General features: G+C 38.5%; 1 long non-coding RNA gene across 2 annotated transcripts; it reads left to right on the top strand.

Annotated features, from left to right (window-relative positions):
- Positions 1-984: 984 nt before the first annotated feature.
- Positions 985-17,150, top strand: LOC117141216. 2 transcript variants are annotated; one of them, XR_004459467.1, is made up of 3 exons: positions 985-1,190; positions 15,910-16,932; positions 16,990-17,150. It is a non-coding gene; the product is annotated as an uncharacterized LOC117141216 (long non-coding RNA). The 2 variants fall into 2 exon arrangements; XR_004459468.1 differs by lacking the exon at positions 985-1,190 and adding an exon at positions 15,469-15,542.
- Positions 17,151-18,087: the final 937 nt, after the last annotated feature.

Here is an 18,087-nt window from a genome sequence, read left to right as displayed (position 1 = left end):
AGAGCAGCTGCGAGAATTATTCGTCCTCGCCGCTTAATAGTAGGCTTACACCATTTCGTACAGACTTTTTTTTTGAATTAACTATTTTAAACGTGAACTTAAAACAACTCTTACGGATTTTAAAATCATAGTGAAGAAGATATAATATAATTAGAAAATTCTTTTTCTATGCCGACGCCAAAATTTTGTTAGTAAAATTTGAGGTGGGGCCAGAAATAAACTGTATATAAAATAACTACGTGGTATACACATCACCGCTAAACTATTTAATACCTTGATCAAAAAGTTCCCGGAATTTATTCAGAAAATTAAAAATACAAGATTATACATCAAAATCGATATTGTCCCCTTCAAAGTACTCCCCATCGACTGCAACGCACTTATGCCAGCGCTTGATCCAATCCTTGAAACATTTTTCATATTCAATTTGCGGTATGGCCATCAAAGCCATCTTCGATTTTTCCATGATTTCATCCCGGGTGCTGAAACGTGTTCCACGGAGCGGTTTCTTGAGTCGACCGAATAGGAAAAAGTCGCAGGGAGCCAAGTCAGGAGAATTCGGTGGTTGTTGAATGGTATTCGTTCCGTTTTTAGCCAAATGATAATGATAATGATGGCATTGTGCGACGGTGCGTTATCGTGGTGCAAGATCAAAAAAAAGATTCAAAATAGTACAAAATCGAGAACACGCACAATCGTAGATGTACTCAATACGGCGTCACTTTTACAAATGTCACACTATCAAGCTGAAAATTTTATAGAATGTCAATGAGGGTTGTGCCAACCTAAAAAAAAAAAGAGAACTAAAATCGGGTGACTGAAAGCGCCACACGGTGGTGATTCCGGGAACTTTTTGATCAAGGTGGTATTTCCCTAAGTAAATAAGATCGATTTGATATAAAAAAGGCATTCACTTTTCATTTTGGCCAGACAAAAGTGACAGTTTTACAAATTAAAAAATTCTGACGAATTAGAAAACCGGAGGACCGATTTTGCGATTTCAAATCGAAATCGGAAAATTCTTACAAATTCGATAACCGGAGCATGCCCGACTATTATTAATAAATTTATTTTAGACTACGAAAGCCACACACGATAGTTCACGAATTATCACCTCTAGTCCGAGATCGCCCCGTTAGCCAGGAAGAATAACCTTACACGACCGTTTCCTGACTGCATCTTTATGGTTTGTAAGTTATTTGTTGCAAGCCTTCGGTGAAAGTGGTGTTTGATGCGTTCTCTGATTAAGATGCCGGTTCCGCCGTGGGTTTTACCATATACTTATTGTGTATGAAATATTTTCTCTAAAAGTCTGTACGTTTGTATTTTTTTTTTACATTTTTTATATTTGTTATCGCCATAGTAAGGTCAACCACAACCACAACAAAAAGAAACAGTACTTATCACGAAAACGATAAAAGCAGAAAAGCCCAAAGCATTTTTGTTGTTATGTTGCGTTTCTGTTCAGTTCAGTTATACGGGAGTTATGGTTTCCCACGCAACGGTCTTTGCACGGGATTGCAGGTTGTAGATCCAAATGTAGAATTAGGATGTGTACGAAGGCTTCTGGCCTAGAGACTCAGATAGCGTGATAATAAGAAGATATACGGTGAGTTACCAGAGTATGAGCTTGTGCTCTTTATTGAATCAGAGGTCAAAACAAACCTGTAAAACTTATTCAACTGTACTAGAGCTAACAGCGGACGGAAAGCCGACCGCTCATCCAGCAAAGTGGTGACACTAGCAAAACCAGCATATGTCACCATACCAGCAACCAATGAGAATCAGGTACGTCCCCTAACGGCGTTTTTGCTGAATCTGCATATAATGATTCTAGGGTTATCCAATAATCACACAAGACATATACCGACTAAAGTTTACTTATAAATTGTCTTAACTACTCCCCTCTTATAAGTTTGACCGTCCTCGGTCATCTGGAACTTGTCAACGACTTGTCGTATGTCTCGTGCATCTCGTCTCCTCCTCACTACCAATATGAGTAGGATAGAGCAGCTAATGAGGACGCTGGATCCCACGCCGACCGCGAACCAGATGTCGGTAGTTCCAGCCGCTTTCACTTCCTCCTTAAGTCCTTGGACGACCTCCAAGTTTTAGTTATCAATCCTTTGGCATGCTTAGTCTTGGATCGTGGCCGATGATGTTACTTTCCTTATGGCTTCGCGTTGGTTGGAGTATTTGGTGCCGTTGGTGAAAGCCACTCTCTCGAACATAATCAGATGTGAGCCGTTGCTAGCTATTTCGGGGCCGTCGTCAGTGCTGACTTTAGCTGGGCACTCATTGGTTATTATCACTCTGTCGTCTCCAAGGTGATTGGGCTTTAATGGCTGTGTTTTGCATAGTGCAGTGCTTCGCGCAAGTATCGTGGATTGCCAGCTTACAGTACGATGCGTATGTTGTTAGTACGCAATCGGTGACTGCCAGGACGTCGTTGTTGCATTCCGTTAATATGTTCTCCGTTAGATGCAGAATGATGTGTTGGTGTGATACAGGGAAAATTGTGACCTTTCCCTCACATGGATAATACTAATGGACTGGTAGACTCTAATATTAAATGCCTCTATTAGGTTTATAACGGGGATTTCTATGGGGTGATCAATTAGTACAGACTTCAAAATGTCATGGTTAAAAATTGCAGGCTTTATTATATTGGCTTTAGCCAGTGTGACGGTAATCAATAAATTTTGAATTTCCGTTATTAACATTCTATTTCTAGCCAACAGTATCTCAAACAAGTGAGGAGTGTCAACCATATTATTTTGTTTTGCTTGAATGATTTTGTTAGCTACCTCTGTTAATTCATTCATTTTATTTTGGGGTTGTGTGTTAATGATTACGATTACTTGCCTATTATTTGACTCTATTAACCGGGATTCCGAAATTTTTAACATTTCAAAATCGGAGACGTCAAGTGTGCCCGCTATTACCTTGAGTGCGGTGCCTAGAAAGTGTAGGCGATCCTATGAAGAACTTTTAATGCATATGTCGGGAAGTTAACTGTTTCGGGGTCCTCTGTTGCCGCGCTCCGCCCGCGAGTCGTACACTTCCTCGGTTGCGACATATTCACGCGTCCGCTTTCTCAGAGTTTTCAAACATAAGTGACCCGTGTACATTTCAACATCGCTCTATCTCGCTTGATACATGCTGGTCCGAACTCACCACAGGACAAGCATTTGTCTCACTCTAACGCATCGTCGAACCGAGGCTATGTAGAACAGAGCAAAATCCGTTAAACTCGCATAACGGAACACAGCGAACAGTGATCAAAAAGAAACGAAGACAAGAACAGCTCGATACGAATTTTATTTATTAGAGATGAAACATAGAAAATAAAAATAAGACTATTAATGATGCGACACGGCCTTCCTGACCAGCACACGTCCTCGTGTGTAATATAAGTTTTGAAATTAAACAAGCTTAATCTAGAAAGATAACATTAAACGTAATTCAGAGTATTAGTAAAGGTTATATTTTTTTTTTTTTTTTTTAATTTTATTTTTCTTGTTATCGACCAACTCGAGTGACAGAAGTACCAAGAAGATCGTTTGTTATTATTAGCAACACACTAGGACAATTCAACCCGCCACGCCGCCAGTCACCAGACATCAAATAAGTCAACACAGTAACACGTGTACCTACTAGCACTGGCAACTTGGCGACGTTGCATGTGTCCCCAATCTCGCATTGAAATCCATCAATGCCTCTCATTCACTTGAGTCTTCAAACAACTCAGTAACTTTTCGCTCGCATTGGCATCCACCAACGGATTTCTAACGTCTCTTTCAACGTTTTCATCCACATTGGAATCCACCAAGGGATTTCTAACGTCTCTTTCAACGTTTTCATCCACATTGGAATCCACCAAGGGATTTCTAACGTCTCTTTCAACGTTTTCTTGATCGTCACATAGATCTAACTCTTTGGGGATCTCCTCTGTTGGCATACTGCGCAAAGCTTCATGTGGGTACTTATAAGTCCGCTTATTAGTTAAAGATTTTAAAATATAACGATCTCCCTCAAGTACCTCCGTCACGAGGAAAGGTCCTTTATATTTTTGGTCTAATTTTGTTTGGTGCCTTTCTTCGTTCTTAAGTAAAACATAATCGCCAACACTAAAGTTATCAAATTTGGCTTTGTGCTTATCGAATCTAGTTTTTTCATACAAGGCGTTCTTCTTAATATTTTCTCTCGCGATATTTCTTATAATATTTACATCGACTTTATTAACTTGTTCACATATTGGTAACATATTAAATGGTCTACATTCTTTTCCGATTAGTAATTCAAGAGGACTGGCTTTCGTTATGCGATTTGTAGTACAATTTATAGCTAGTTGTATCTCTCCTAAGGCATCTTGCCAAGAACGATGGCTGCTCTCTACAGCCGTAAGCATGCGTTTAAGCACACTCATAACGCGTTCTACCTGTCCATTGGCACGACTAGCCCCTGTTGCAATTAAGTGTAGTTGAATTTTTTGCATGGAACAGAATTCACTGAAACAAGAGCCTGTAAAGCATTTACCCTGATCTGCAATGATTCGTGTTGGTACACCGAATACGGAGATTGACGCCTTCAAGGCGTCTATACAACTCTCACTATTTATGTTTACCGTGTGGTGCAAACAAACAAACTTTGTAAACGCGTCAATCAGAACGATAATATATTCCTTTTGATCCCTCTTGCCGCTTAATTTTCCCGTAATATCTATATGGATCGTGTGCCATGGAATTTCTACTTTTGGTATGGGGTGGAGTTCGATTGGCAATTTTCCTGACGGAGGCTTAGTTAACTTACACGTAATGCAATTATCAACGAACTTACGAACATATTTGGCCATGTTCTCAAACCAGTAAAATTCGTACATTTTGTCTAAAGTCTTTTCCCACCCAAGATGTACAACTGCTTCATGGACATGGTTCACTACTGACCATCTGAATGATCTGGGGACAACTGGCAGGCAACGAGTTTTACCGTTCCTTTGAATTTTGCGAAAAAGCATTTTCGAGCGTAATTCATAACTTTTTGCCAAGCTCTCACCCAATTCATTGTTCTGTATTTTAACAACAATCGTGGAAATCTCTGAATCCTTTTGTTGTTCTGCAAGTAACCAGTTGTCCGTTATTTTGGCCAATAGAACATGTTTTTCTTCCTCACCAGTAATAACCCGAGCAGTTGGCAGTGGATTGCGTGACAAGAAATCAACATGTGCCATTTTGGCACCAGGTCTATATTCTATGTCAAAGTCGAAGGACTGCATATATGCCCACCAACGGTGTACTCTCGGCGTTAGTTCAGTCTTGTTGCGAGTAGCTTTTAGGGAATTACAGTCTGTAAAAACAACAAATCGTCGCCCATGTAAATAGTGACGAAAGTGTCTCATGGAGTTATAAACAGCTAAAGTTTCAAGCTCGTACGAATGATATCGAGATTCCGTCAAGGATGTTTGTTTGCTGTAATACTCAACTACACGACGTTTATTATCTATTTTGTGGAGTAGAATTGCTCCGTAGCCATCCATACTGGCATCTGTATGCAGTTCAATGGGATGCCGAGGATCGAAGATAACAAGGACGGGCTCATTTCTAAGCAATTTAGTGACTTTTTGACGAATTTGTTCGTGTTCAAGTTTCCATTCAAATATTTTGTTTTTGCAGGTCAGTCTATATAAGGGTTTCATGATTTCTGAAAACTTTGGCACAAACTGCCTAAAATAAGAGGCTAGGCCAATAAATTGTCTTACTTGGGTAACAGACTGCGGAGGCGGTAAAGCGACTAATGCTTTTATCTTAGATGGATTTGGTCTTATTTCGCCCTCTTTTACCACAAACCCCAGATATTCAACGCAAGATTTCAGGAATGAGCATTTTCCGATATTAAAAGAAAACCCAGCCTGCGATAATATTTTCAAAACTGTCCTTAACCTTACAAAAGCTTCTTCTTTTGTTTCTGCGATAATCATTATATCGTCCATATAAACGATAACGTAAGAGTGGGCAAGCTCACCCAAAGCTTTCATAACTGCACGCTGGAACACGGATGGGGCATTCTTTAACCCGAAGGGCATAGTTAGAAATTCGAATTGGCCGTCAGGTGTCACAAAAGCCGTGCGCTCAATTGAATTTGCGTGAATAGGCCATATCCAAGCAACTAAAGAAACTTGCTCCACGCAACCTAGATATTTGGTCACTAATTAGTGGTAAGGGATATTTCTCTGCAACTGTGTTTGTATTTAGTTCGCGGTAATCCACGCAAAGACGATCAGAACCATTTTTCTTTTTAACGAGTAAAACTGGACTGGCGAACGGTGAGCTGCTAGGACGGATGATGTTAGCTAACAGCAGCTCATTAACCTTGTTTCGGACAATTTGTTTTTCCTCTATACTAAGTCGGTACGGTCGTCTGTGTACAGTTTTTATTGGATCAATTAAGCGTACTTCTAATTCGCCAGTTGTAACACGATTTTTGGGAAAACCGTCTATAAATGAGTCACAGAATTCATTCAAAAGATTTACCAAGATTTTCCTATCCTCGCCACACAATTCGGTATTAACATTTTCAAGACTAAAACTACTACTCAAAGCGGATAGGGTTTGCACAGACCTTGTTTTACATAACTCTATTTTATCTATTGTTATAGTAGCACTAAATCCCTGACTTAAAATTTCGCGTCCAATTATAATATTATAATTAATGCAATCATTAAGAATTACGTGAAAAAGCACTTCGAGACAGTAACCACTTATTGTTACGCTTGACAAAATTTGTAATGTACTGGTAACAGTATTATTTCCGATACCCTTTAAAACTACAATGTTGTTAATTCGTGTGCCCGAGAGTTGGGTGGACACAGATTCTCTTACAAGTGAGCATTCGGCTCCAGAGTCGAAATAAAATGGATACGACTCACCAGATGATATCAATGTCCCAATTGGCTCAACTACGTGACACACGTTGACACGCTTCTCGCCGGCTTTAGTTTGGTTTGACAACGATTGTCTTGCAGGGCAAGCTGACGCTATATGCCCCTGGTTTCCACATCTATAGCAAGTAATTGACCCAGGTTTAGAGTCAGATAAGCGCCCAATACTCGAACTAGATCCTTGTTGATTCTTTAAGTTGTTTTTCATGGAGCTGCAGTCAGCTATCTTGTGGCCAATTTTTCCACAAAAGTGGCACTTAACATTTGGGTGTAGGCGAGCTCTTTTGCTGGTAGAATTTTCTGGAACGGGATGGTCCTTCCTCTTGCCATACGAAAACGCTCTTAGCTCGTTCTGCAACTCGTTGCGTGTTTTGACAGTAGTTGTGAACACAGTGCGTTGCAGCCTACCATCTATATTTGCAGCATGTGCCAGGGCAACAGACACTGCAATTTCTTCTGCGGTCATAGACTTCCATTTTGCCATAAGTGTTGTTATTAATCGGCTACCATACAGCGCAAGACATTCGCCGTCGTTTGGCCGCCCGTTTAATACATTAAAGACTGTTGCTGCTGGCGTCTCATTGCCTTCATACTGCTGAAGGAACATTTCTTGGAATTGGCTCCAAGTCATTCCGGCGAAACAAATTTGTGATAGCCAATTAGAAGCACTGTCCTCCAATGATTTGGTTAAGGCCATGAGCAAAGCACTGCCATCCAGAGGATTTTCTCCTACAATAAGGTCCACTGTAGAGCACCAAGTGGCTGCACTTGAACCGGCGGACTCAGGGTTGAACTTGGGTAGTACAACTACTTGTGTAGTCTGCGAGCCCCTCACGGCATTTACAATTTCCAATAAATTACGATGCTGCATTTCTAAAATTGTGGACAGGCGATCATCAGTGATGGCTTGGGGCTGAGGCGATCCCACTTCTGATGTCGGGAAGTTAACTGTTTCGGGGTCCTCTGTTGCCGCGCTCCGCCCGCGAGTCGTACACTTCCTCGGTTGCGACATATTCACGCGTCCGCTTTCTCAGAGTTTTCAAACATAAGTGACCCGTGTACATTTCAACATCGCTCTATCTCGCTTGATACATGCTGGTCCGAACTCACCACAGGACAAGCATTTGTCTCACTCTAACGCATCGTCGAACCGAGGCTATGTAGAACAGAGCAAAATCCGTTAAACTCGCATAACGGAACACAGCGAACAGCGATCAAAAAGAAACGAAGACAATAACAGCTCGATACGAATTTTATTTATTAGAGATGAAACATAGAAAATAAAAATAAGACTATTAATGATGCGACACATACAATAAACTTTTTATATGGTCGGTATCGACATTTAACAATTTTCGCATATGCGACTCTGGGAATAAATCGGACAACCTACTAGTTTCTTCTACCATCATTAAGAATTCGGTCAGATTACTTAAATGCCTGAGCAAATATTTCTGTTCCCACACCAGTACAACACCGTCCGTGATAGGAATATACTGGGAGTGCGAGTAGTCTGTAAGAAGGCGGGAGGTTAAATCTATTGTGCGTATAAGTATGCTTAAGTATGGAGTACATAAACAAGGGTAGTTAGTTTATTTGTTGTTTTTGAGATATACCTTTTCTTCTACCTCAAAAATTCGATTTTGTCTGGTAGGGTTAAACCTATCTAGATTAGCCTGTTGCGCTTTTTCGATGCTGTTCCTAATTGCTAGTCTCTGAGTGTCGTTGGCTGAGTGTAAGGCATATTTTGGATGTAAATTTGTGACTGAGTGTAATGTCTTATTATACTCTACCGTGGCTCTCATGATGAGCTCGACGGTGTTGTCAACCTTTTTGTAAATTTTAATGCACATAGCTATTTCTGTTAGGGTGCTGTGGAATCGGTCCACTTGCCGATGGAGCTACTGTGTAAAGGGGGTGCATTAACGATGTCAATGTCATATTGGTTTTTCATAACGAAATTACGGTCTCCGAATTAAAGGAAGCCTCATTATCGCAGTATATTTTTTTGGGTTTTGGGAGAAATAAATTTGGGAAATTAAAAATTAACTATGGCCCTAGAAGTTAATGGCTGTACCACGGCGAACTTTGAAAACTTGTCCACACAGGTAAAAATAATTTCTTATCCGTGGAGTAGATGTCCATATGCAGCATTTCGCCCGCATATGAGGCGATTTTTGTGACGCCCAATCCCTGCTTCTTGGTTTGCCCATTGTTTTTAGCCTTGGTGCATGTCTTGCAGTTTATAACTTCTTCGTTGGCGAGTTTAGACATATTCGGAAAATAGTAATCCTGGAGGAGTTGTTTAACATTTTCCTGGGCAGCCCTGTGGGCGTGGTCTTGCTGGCACGTAATAATTTCTGTCTGTTCATTACCATGATATCAGTCACGAAGTTTTTGCAATGCCAAATTTTGGTTGCTGGGAATTCCGTCACTTAGGGATGCTGGATGCATGATAGTGTGGGGAGGTTGCAGTAAATAGCGTGAACAACATTTATGTTTACAACTTCTTTAATCAGTCCGAACAGTGAGCCTTTATTATCAAATTGGATAATGTGTCGGTTTTTAGATCTACAGTTTTAGCCTAAATCGAGGAGAAGCGCTCCCGGCCAACATTGCATTAGTTTAAAACCAAAAAGTTAAATTAAAATCAACAATAATATCGTACTATGCCGGCGTAGCCTGCAGCGCAGCGGCGCTTATATATAGTTTATATTATATATATGTATATATTATATGTATGTATTATATGTATTTGAATTTGGGAGGAGTGCTATAGGCACACGCTGACTATGCAGTTATATTTTGTTGGCCTTCAAGTGGATGCGCGCATTACGCTTGCACTTGGGCCGGACTGTTTATGCTGTTGACATATGGGTACAGTGGGTACCCGATATGTGTTTCTACCACTTCTCCCTCCTTTTTAAAAAATAACGTAATTTATGGAGTTATTATTAATTGTTTTTACTATACATTTTTTTTTGGTTTTTTATTTTTGTGTATTTACGTTTTTATTAATTTATTTTGGGTATCATTAATAATATATTTTTAGCCTGTTCTTGTGGACTTTTTATTTTTTTAGTCTTTTTACCTACTGCTATTTCTATATTTTCTGTTTTTAAGTGGCGGTGGGACTCGTGCGAATAAAAGTCATAGTTTTTCTTATTTGATATTTTATGATCATCAAGCATTTTCCTTGCTCTTTTATATGCTATGCCTTTATATGCTAATCTGAATTTACTTTCTTTAGCATAGTCATCAATATTATAAAATCGTTCTTTGTTATAGGTTGTAAGGAAATGTTTTGCTAAATTGTTAGTTCTACCAAATACTAATTCGTATGGACAATAATTATGTGCCATAGAAGGAGAAGTGTTGAAGCAGTATTCAAAGTATTGAGCCAAATGTCCCAATCAGTTTTGGATCGTATATATTCATTATGTTGATGGTGTGCAGTTGATGTTATATTTTTTATTTTTAGGTATTTGCGCAGATCAGAATTCTGAATTCTTATATTCTGTTCCCATGTCCGTAATGAACGTCTTCCTGGGACAGTATTTCAGATTAAAATATTTAAATATCGCTTTGGCTACGGTATTTGCATTTTTGTTTGGTATTGGTGTGGCAACTAAGTATTTTGTCAGGTCACATATGAGAGTGACTGCATATTCATTACCATTTTCCGATTTTGATAGTGGGCCAATTGTTCCTACTACTCCCCTATCAAACGCTTTTTCTGGTGTTTCTGTTATCGTCAGTGTTTTGTTATGTTTAATTATTTTTTATTTTTGACATGATGGCCTTTTTTTTCTACTTACACTTTTATGTACTTAGGCATATTTTTCCAATAATAATATCTTTGCACCTTGGCCAAGGTTTTTGCAATGCCAGTATGTCCTCCTTGTATTGGATCATCATGTAGTGTAGATATTATTGCTTATTTTTCTATTTCTTTTTCTTTTCTGTTCACCGGGTTGAGTAGCACTACTCTCAATATGTTTAATATTGTATTGTCCATATTTTTGAAAGGATCTATTAATATTTTCAAAAATATTTTCCCACGGTGCCATTTTAATTTGGTTGATTTTGTATATACCAACCTGCTTTTCAATCCTTTGAAAAAACTATATAAATCGAGATTTCTATTAGTGTAGAAATCACCAATTTTATATCTTCTAATGATTTTCTTTCCATGTTTGAAAGAACGAATCATATTTTTCACTACCTTTCGTACTTCGTCGTTTTTTTTGACTCTAAATACGTTGGGCCAAGGGCGTCGCAGCGTGAGTTTGGAACTTGGATTTTTTATTAATTTGGCCAAATGTCTGTGGTCACTTTGAACTAGAGAATGCCTACCATATATGGTCTGAAATTATTTATTGCCCAATGGATTGCTGCTAGTTCTTGCTCTGTTGTCGACTTATTACTTTCACTCTTTGTAAAGGTTCTTGAAGCTTATGCCACAGGAAGCTGTTGACCGTTATGGTCTTCCGATAGTACCGCTCCACATGCATGTTTACTAGCATCTGTGGTTATGCCAAATTCTTTTCTAAAATCTGGGTGTAGGTCTAGGTTTCATTCCCTTTTCAGACACTCGAATGCCTCTTCGCATTCGGCCATCCATTCAAATGATATGTTCTTTTTACAAAGCCTCGTTAAGTGGCATGATTTTTCTGAAAAATTTCAAATGAATCTTCTCTAATAAATAAAAAATGCAACGAATCGTCTAGCTTCGTCTGCATTTGCTGGTTTGGTATAGTTTTTGATTACATCGTATTTAGAATCCTCAGGATGTATACCTCTATCAGTACACTTGTGACCTAAATATGTAACCTCTTTATTACCTCTTTATAGTACATTTTTCTGGATGTAGTTTTAGGTTATGCTGTCTGCATAATTTGAATACATCTGTTAAGTTCTTTTGTATATGATTTTCAAAACTACCGATTACTACTAAATAATCCATATTCCATCCATATTCATTCTTTGGAAGGAATTTCGTGCTATTTTTAAACCAAATGCTAATCGCGTTTTTGCTCGTCATAATTGATCAAGAATATCTTCTATTCTAGGGAGAGGGAATTTATCTGCTAGCATTTTCTTGTTTATTTGCCGGTAGTCAACTACTAGTCTCCATCGCTTCTTCGCGGAATTAGGCAGTGATTTCTTGGGTACCAAGAGAAGTGGGCTATTATATTCTGATATAGATGGTTCTACAATACCGTCTTTTATCAGTTTGTCAACTTGCCTTTCTATTTCTGGCTTTTGACTTTCTGGGATTCTAGCTTTTTATCTACACAATGGTATTATCGTTCAATATTAATTAATATTAATTTTTCTTTATCAAAATTATTAGTTGATATGGTTTGTGTTTCGAGACCAAAAACATCGCTATATTCGGTGCATAATTTAGTCAAGTCGTTTTTAAATAACGATGGAAATTTAAGAAGGTTAAATACTTTTGAAGTTCTTTGCTGTTTTTTTTTTCATTTGCGTTATAGACATCAGAATTGTGCAGTGATTCGCTTTTTATATCTGCGCTGTCCACAATGGCATCTTTATTTGTTGTATTTATTATTCGAATTATTGCATTCTCAGTGTCTACAATTGCACTTGCTATTATTATTCCAGGTTTTAATTCCTGATTTGGAATTAAGACGTAAATGTCTTTTGAATAAACATCAATCGTTCTTATGACTTCAGATCTTGCAGGCAGAACTAATTTATTTTCAGCTGAATATATTATAGGAATGTTAATATTCCTGAAACTATTGGGCCCTACTGTGAACCAATTTTCTTGGCCTTGGAATTCCAAAATACCATTGTATTTTTTATGAAGTCCAAGCCAATTATACCGTCAGCTGGTATAGGAAAATTGTCGGGTACTATATGAAATTCGTATGGTATTGCTGCATTTGCAACACACATCTAATTTGTTCGTACCTAGGGACTGTATTGTCCTATGACCTATGCCTGTTATTATGTTTGTAATTTTCCGCAAATTTAGAGTATTTAATTGATTATTTCTGCACTTTAGCAGTGAAATATCTGCACCTGTATATATTAAAAAAAGTTGCCGTTGAATTGGTATACATATTTTTAAATTTAACAAAAATGCTTAAATTGAGATTGATATACATTTTTATTGTTGGTCTGTTCCCAAGGTTGTATCCGTTTTGGTTTCTTCTATAGGAACCTGTTCCTCTATTGTTATCTTGGTTACCGACGCGTCCTCTATATCCGCCGCGATAAATACCTCGTCCTCTATAACTATTATTATAGTTCTTATAATTACCCCTGCAATTACCTTTAATTTGTTAATTTCCTCGGTTATTAGAACATCGATAGTGACCTCTATTATTATAGTATAGCACTGTATTCGATTTTCCGGTTATTTCGGAAGAGCACAATTCGCAATTCTTTTTCATTGAAATGTATTCCTTTGTAGCGTATCTATACGCATTGCTGGCTTCCAGACCATCGTCTATATACGCAGCTTCAAGTGATTTACGGAGATTTTCTATCTCTGATTTATATTACGCTGCTGTTTTACCATGCTGATGTAGATTAATTATTCATTGCTTTAATGACATCCGGCGATTCGGCCTTAACTGATGCCTTTAATATATTTATTTTACCAATAATGGTCTTGTCTTTTCATGTTCAACCTTGTATGATAAAGGACAGTTATCTTTGTTTTGATTACCTCTACTGCTAGTGGTTCCTGATCTTCTTTTGTAAGATCCGCTATTGAGAGTTCCCTGGGGAATCGAAAACAGTTTCATTTTCTGGCCGTCGAATTAAGGTATTGTGGACGAAATATGTCGAAAATATTCCCTGGACGTTGCCACGCTGTCTGTCATTGTTTCCGGTTTTTACCTCATTAATACCTTTGTTTGAGTATGTTTCATAAGATTCCTCTTCTATTTCTGTCAACTCTATTACCGCTGGTATTTTTAGATCGTATAGATCTTTTTCCTTGAAATCCTCTTCTCTTCCTCTTCATCTACTTCGATAGTTATTAAACTATCAAAAGTTGTAGGTACAAATATGTTTATGTTTCCAGCTCTTCTTCGATTTCCAGCTCGCTTGGGGGCAGGTGATATCTTCTTCTTTTTTCTTTATCTGAATCATTAATGGGGACCAGACCTAAAGGACGAGCAACCTTTCCAATTAATAATTCTAAAGAAGTCTAAAATCAAAGTGCTCATAGCCTTCTCGACCTGTCCATTACCACGACTTGCTCCAGCTGCAATTAAATGCAGTTTCATCTTTTGTGAAGAGCAAAGTTCAACATATCTAGCACCTGTAAAACTCCTTACACAAGTTTCAATCATAATTGGTAATTGCAGGAATCTGTACTGTTCACACATGTGCATGACATTGTATACAAATTATAATAGTTATGCGCCACAGGTGGTTCCCTCTCTGCAGTCACTGTGGTGGATTCGCCAGTTGGCCGGTGGATGAATCTCCTTTTACTCTTCCGCGTGCAGAGGCGTAGGTTGGTGAATCCAATTGAAGATATAGGATGATTATGTTGAGAAGATGACTGTCTTCCTTTGGCTACTGGCCTAGATACTCAGCTAGCTATTGTAAAATAAAGTGGTTAACGACAGGAAGTCGGACTTATTGTTTTATTGTTATTGTGCTCTTTGTTATTGTGCTCTTTATTCTTTGAATATCCAAAACAAACTGGCTTAAAAGCTAACATATAAAAAGCTTCATAGCGGCCTCTGCAAACGTGCAGAGCTTTTGCCGGCTATGTATGAGCTTCCGGGCAAATGCTTGGTCAGCAATTTGACCGGTGCTGGAGTGCCGACGATCAGTCCAGTTAACTCAGTTAACTTACAAGATAATATTGTTTGCCTCACACCGTAAATTTAAAAACAACAATTGTAGATTGTAACACCAAATTATGTATGCACTTGAAAACACTCAATTGATAAGTGCTATTCATAGAACTCTGTAGATAAGTAGTTTTAGGATTCTCGAATTAAGCTAGGACTTATACACAATAAATTCAGTGAAATTAAAATTCACCAAATGTAGACGTCTTTGATTAAGATCGTTCTAAAATGTGCAATAATATATTCATTACGATCGCTTTTAAAACTCAGCTTGCCTGATTTGTCGATGTGTGTGACATGGAATGTTAACTTTAGGGATAGGATGTAACTCCATTTGTACTTTTACAATTAGAAACTCAGCATGTTGTACAGTTTTCAACAAATCTTCGAACGTCTTTGGCCATGCCCACAAACCAAAAGTAATCGTATTGTTGTGTTGTGTGTTAAGCGATTTCTCCCAGCCCAGATACACTATTGATTCATGGTTAATAACCGACCATCGATATCCACGAGGCAAACAAAATCTACATATTTATACATGTCCTATGCCATAGGCAAATTCAATGCAAATTCATTCAATATCTTGACCTTTCTGTTGCTTTGCACGAATTTAATCTTCAGATACTTTGGTTAATTCGATGCGCTTTTCAACAACCTTTTGATATTCAGTCGAGGTTCTCTGAGGAAGTGGATTTCTGTGATTTCTTTTCGATGGGCCTTACGTTTACCTTCTCTATACTGTATATTGAATGTCTGTAAGTAAGCCCAGAAACGGTATAGTCTAGGTAACAACTCAATCTTTTTTAGTGATGATTTTAAGGAATTAGTCAGTGAACATAACAAAATTTCTACCATGTATATAGTGTCATAATGCTTAACAGCAATAACCACAGCCACTGTTTCCAATTCATATTAGATATATTTAGATTCATAAGGACTTGTTGTCTTGCTGTAGTATTTCACTTTGTAGCGTCATATGCGATTGCACTTGCATCAGGTGCAATTCGATCGGACACTGCGTGTCGAAGATAATCAAAACCGGCCAATTTCTAAGAATGTGGATAATTTTATTTCGAGTCTCCTCATGTTTTATATTCCAATCGAACTTATTTTTCTTTGCAGCGAGAAAATATAGAGGCTTCAGGAGCTGTGAAAATCCGGTCACAAGCTGTCGAAGTACTATGCTAACCCAATAAACTGTTACGAATCTTGGAGCTGGCAAAGCATTAAATGATACCATTTACACGCATTTGGACTTAATCCTAAATATTCTACAGAAGTTCTTAAGTCCTTAAACATTTTTCAGCAATGAATGAAAACCCAGCCTTTCGTAGAGTATCTAACACAATCTATTACCTCTCAAGTGCGGATTCCTATTAACAGTAAAGGAAACTTGTCGGCAACTGTATTTGAATTTAAACGCGCACCCGTCGACAAGGTAACGGTCAGTAAGAACACGCAGAAAGCAGATAGAACTAGTCAGTGAGTGTCGAAGTGGACATACAAGGACGATCACTGCAAGCTGCCCCTATGACATCCTGAGCCCCTTTCGAGTCGACAGGTGATCCCTTGGCAGAAACGACAAGGGCCTGGAGTGGTTAGAAGGGACAGTGGTTGGCAAAGGTGGTCCTGGGAAAAGCGTTGGCTTGACGTAACGGACGATACACCCTGCCCTATTACATCTAAGAGGAGCTGGCTTAGTTGATCTTGGATCGGAACAAATGTTTCCAGGTGAATCTTCGAGCGCAGGTGGTGGATGCTGCGAGTTTGTCGGATGTAGCACTCCACCCTCCGTTGTACTATTGTTATGCACTGCAACGTTGAGTACAATCGGGCAACTCCCTCTTGGAGCTGCAACCGAATCCGCTGTTTTGAAGCCTCATTATTATTATTTTTTTTTTGACTTCTGAAAGCTGGGCTTAGTGGTCCTCCTTATATATCGGGAATGGTTTGGAATCAAGGCTACGTTTTTAGGTGACATACAAGTCTTTCACATGCCACGACACTTTTGCCCTGCTCATATGAAACTTTACTCTTAAGTTGTGACGGCTAGTCGGGGATTGGACAGCTCAGGGGTTGGTCCAGGTTCGTCGCAGATGTGGTTGCTGGAAGAGAAAGCCGACCCGGGCCAGAGTAAAACTCAGGGTAAGTTAAACGGTCATTGAGAATAACACAAATTTATCTAGAGAAAAGTTACAGCAGAGTCCGCATCGGGCTCCTCTCGGTGGGCTTGGCGTCCGGTGAGGGTGTCGTGTCGCTGCGTTATGATGAGTGGCTGCCGTCAGTGGTTTCGAGTCGCCTTGTTCGGCTGGGAAGTAAAAGAAGAACAGGCGCTCTCGGCCTGTCGCTGTACGAGCCATAGAAATTTACAAGAAATATAAAAAAATGTGAACAAATATCAACACATTTTTTAAAAATTTGGGCGTGGCAGGCTTGTGCGGTTTGCGTTGGAATGGCCGTGGGAACATGGGTCAAAAAGCTTGCGTTGCGTCTATGTCTCTGGAATCTGTATGCTTAATCTCAACCTTTTAGCTTTTATTGCTCCTGATATCTCGACATTCATACGGACGGATAGACAGACGGACGGACAGGGCCAGATCGACTTGGCTATGGATCCTGATCAGGAATAGGCAGAATTCTTCTGCCTGTTTTTTTTTTTTTTTTTTTTTATATTTTTGTATTTGTTTTATATATATTTATTAAGAATTAACAAACACTATAGTGTCAGAGGCCAAAAATAAAAAAAAAACATCCAAATATATTTACGCATAAAGTAACCAAATTGTCTCCAAATAGTCCAAATATATCCAGCCAAAACGAGTTTTTGCTTCAAACCTAACGGTTTTTGTGAAGCGAAATTGCATGCATTGTAATTTCTGCATTCCAAAAGCAAACTTCAAAGGCATCATACTTTCAGTGAGGAGCTTCGATTTAAATAATTTAAAATGGATTTTAAAGTAGAAGGTATTTACTTTGTATACAAAAACTAATAATTAACTAATCGGTTTACTAAGTTAAGTAAAATTAATATCTTCAAATGGCCTTTTTATCGTCTTTTTTGTGCGTATTTTCATGTTTACTTAATCTTTTAGTTGTGTTCCTCAAAAATGCAGAGCTAGACTCCTTATATATTAAATTAAGCATAGTTTTAAGATAATAAAAGTGTTGAGTTATATATTTTTGATTTATGGTGCACAAAGAAGGGTACCCACGGAGAAAAATTATAAGAAGTCATCAGTACAATGTAATATTGAAAATAGCGGACACATGCCTATGTTGAAAAAATTTGTCAAGTATATT

This window comes from Drosophila mauritiana, chromosome 3L (genome assembly GCF_004382145.1).
Source record: "Drosophila mauritiana strain mau12 chromosome 3L, ASM438214v1, whole genome shotgun sequence".
Classification (NCBI taxonomy): Eukaryota; Metazoa; Arthropoda; class Insecta; order Diptera; family Drosophilidae; genus Drosophila; species Drosophila mauritiana.
The sequence above is the reverse complement of the archived record's forward strand: the minus strand, read 5'-3'. Positions and strand labels throughout refer to the sequence as shown.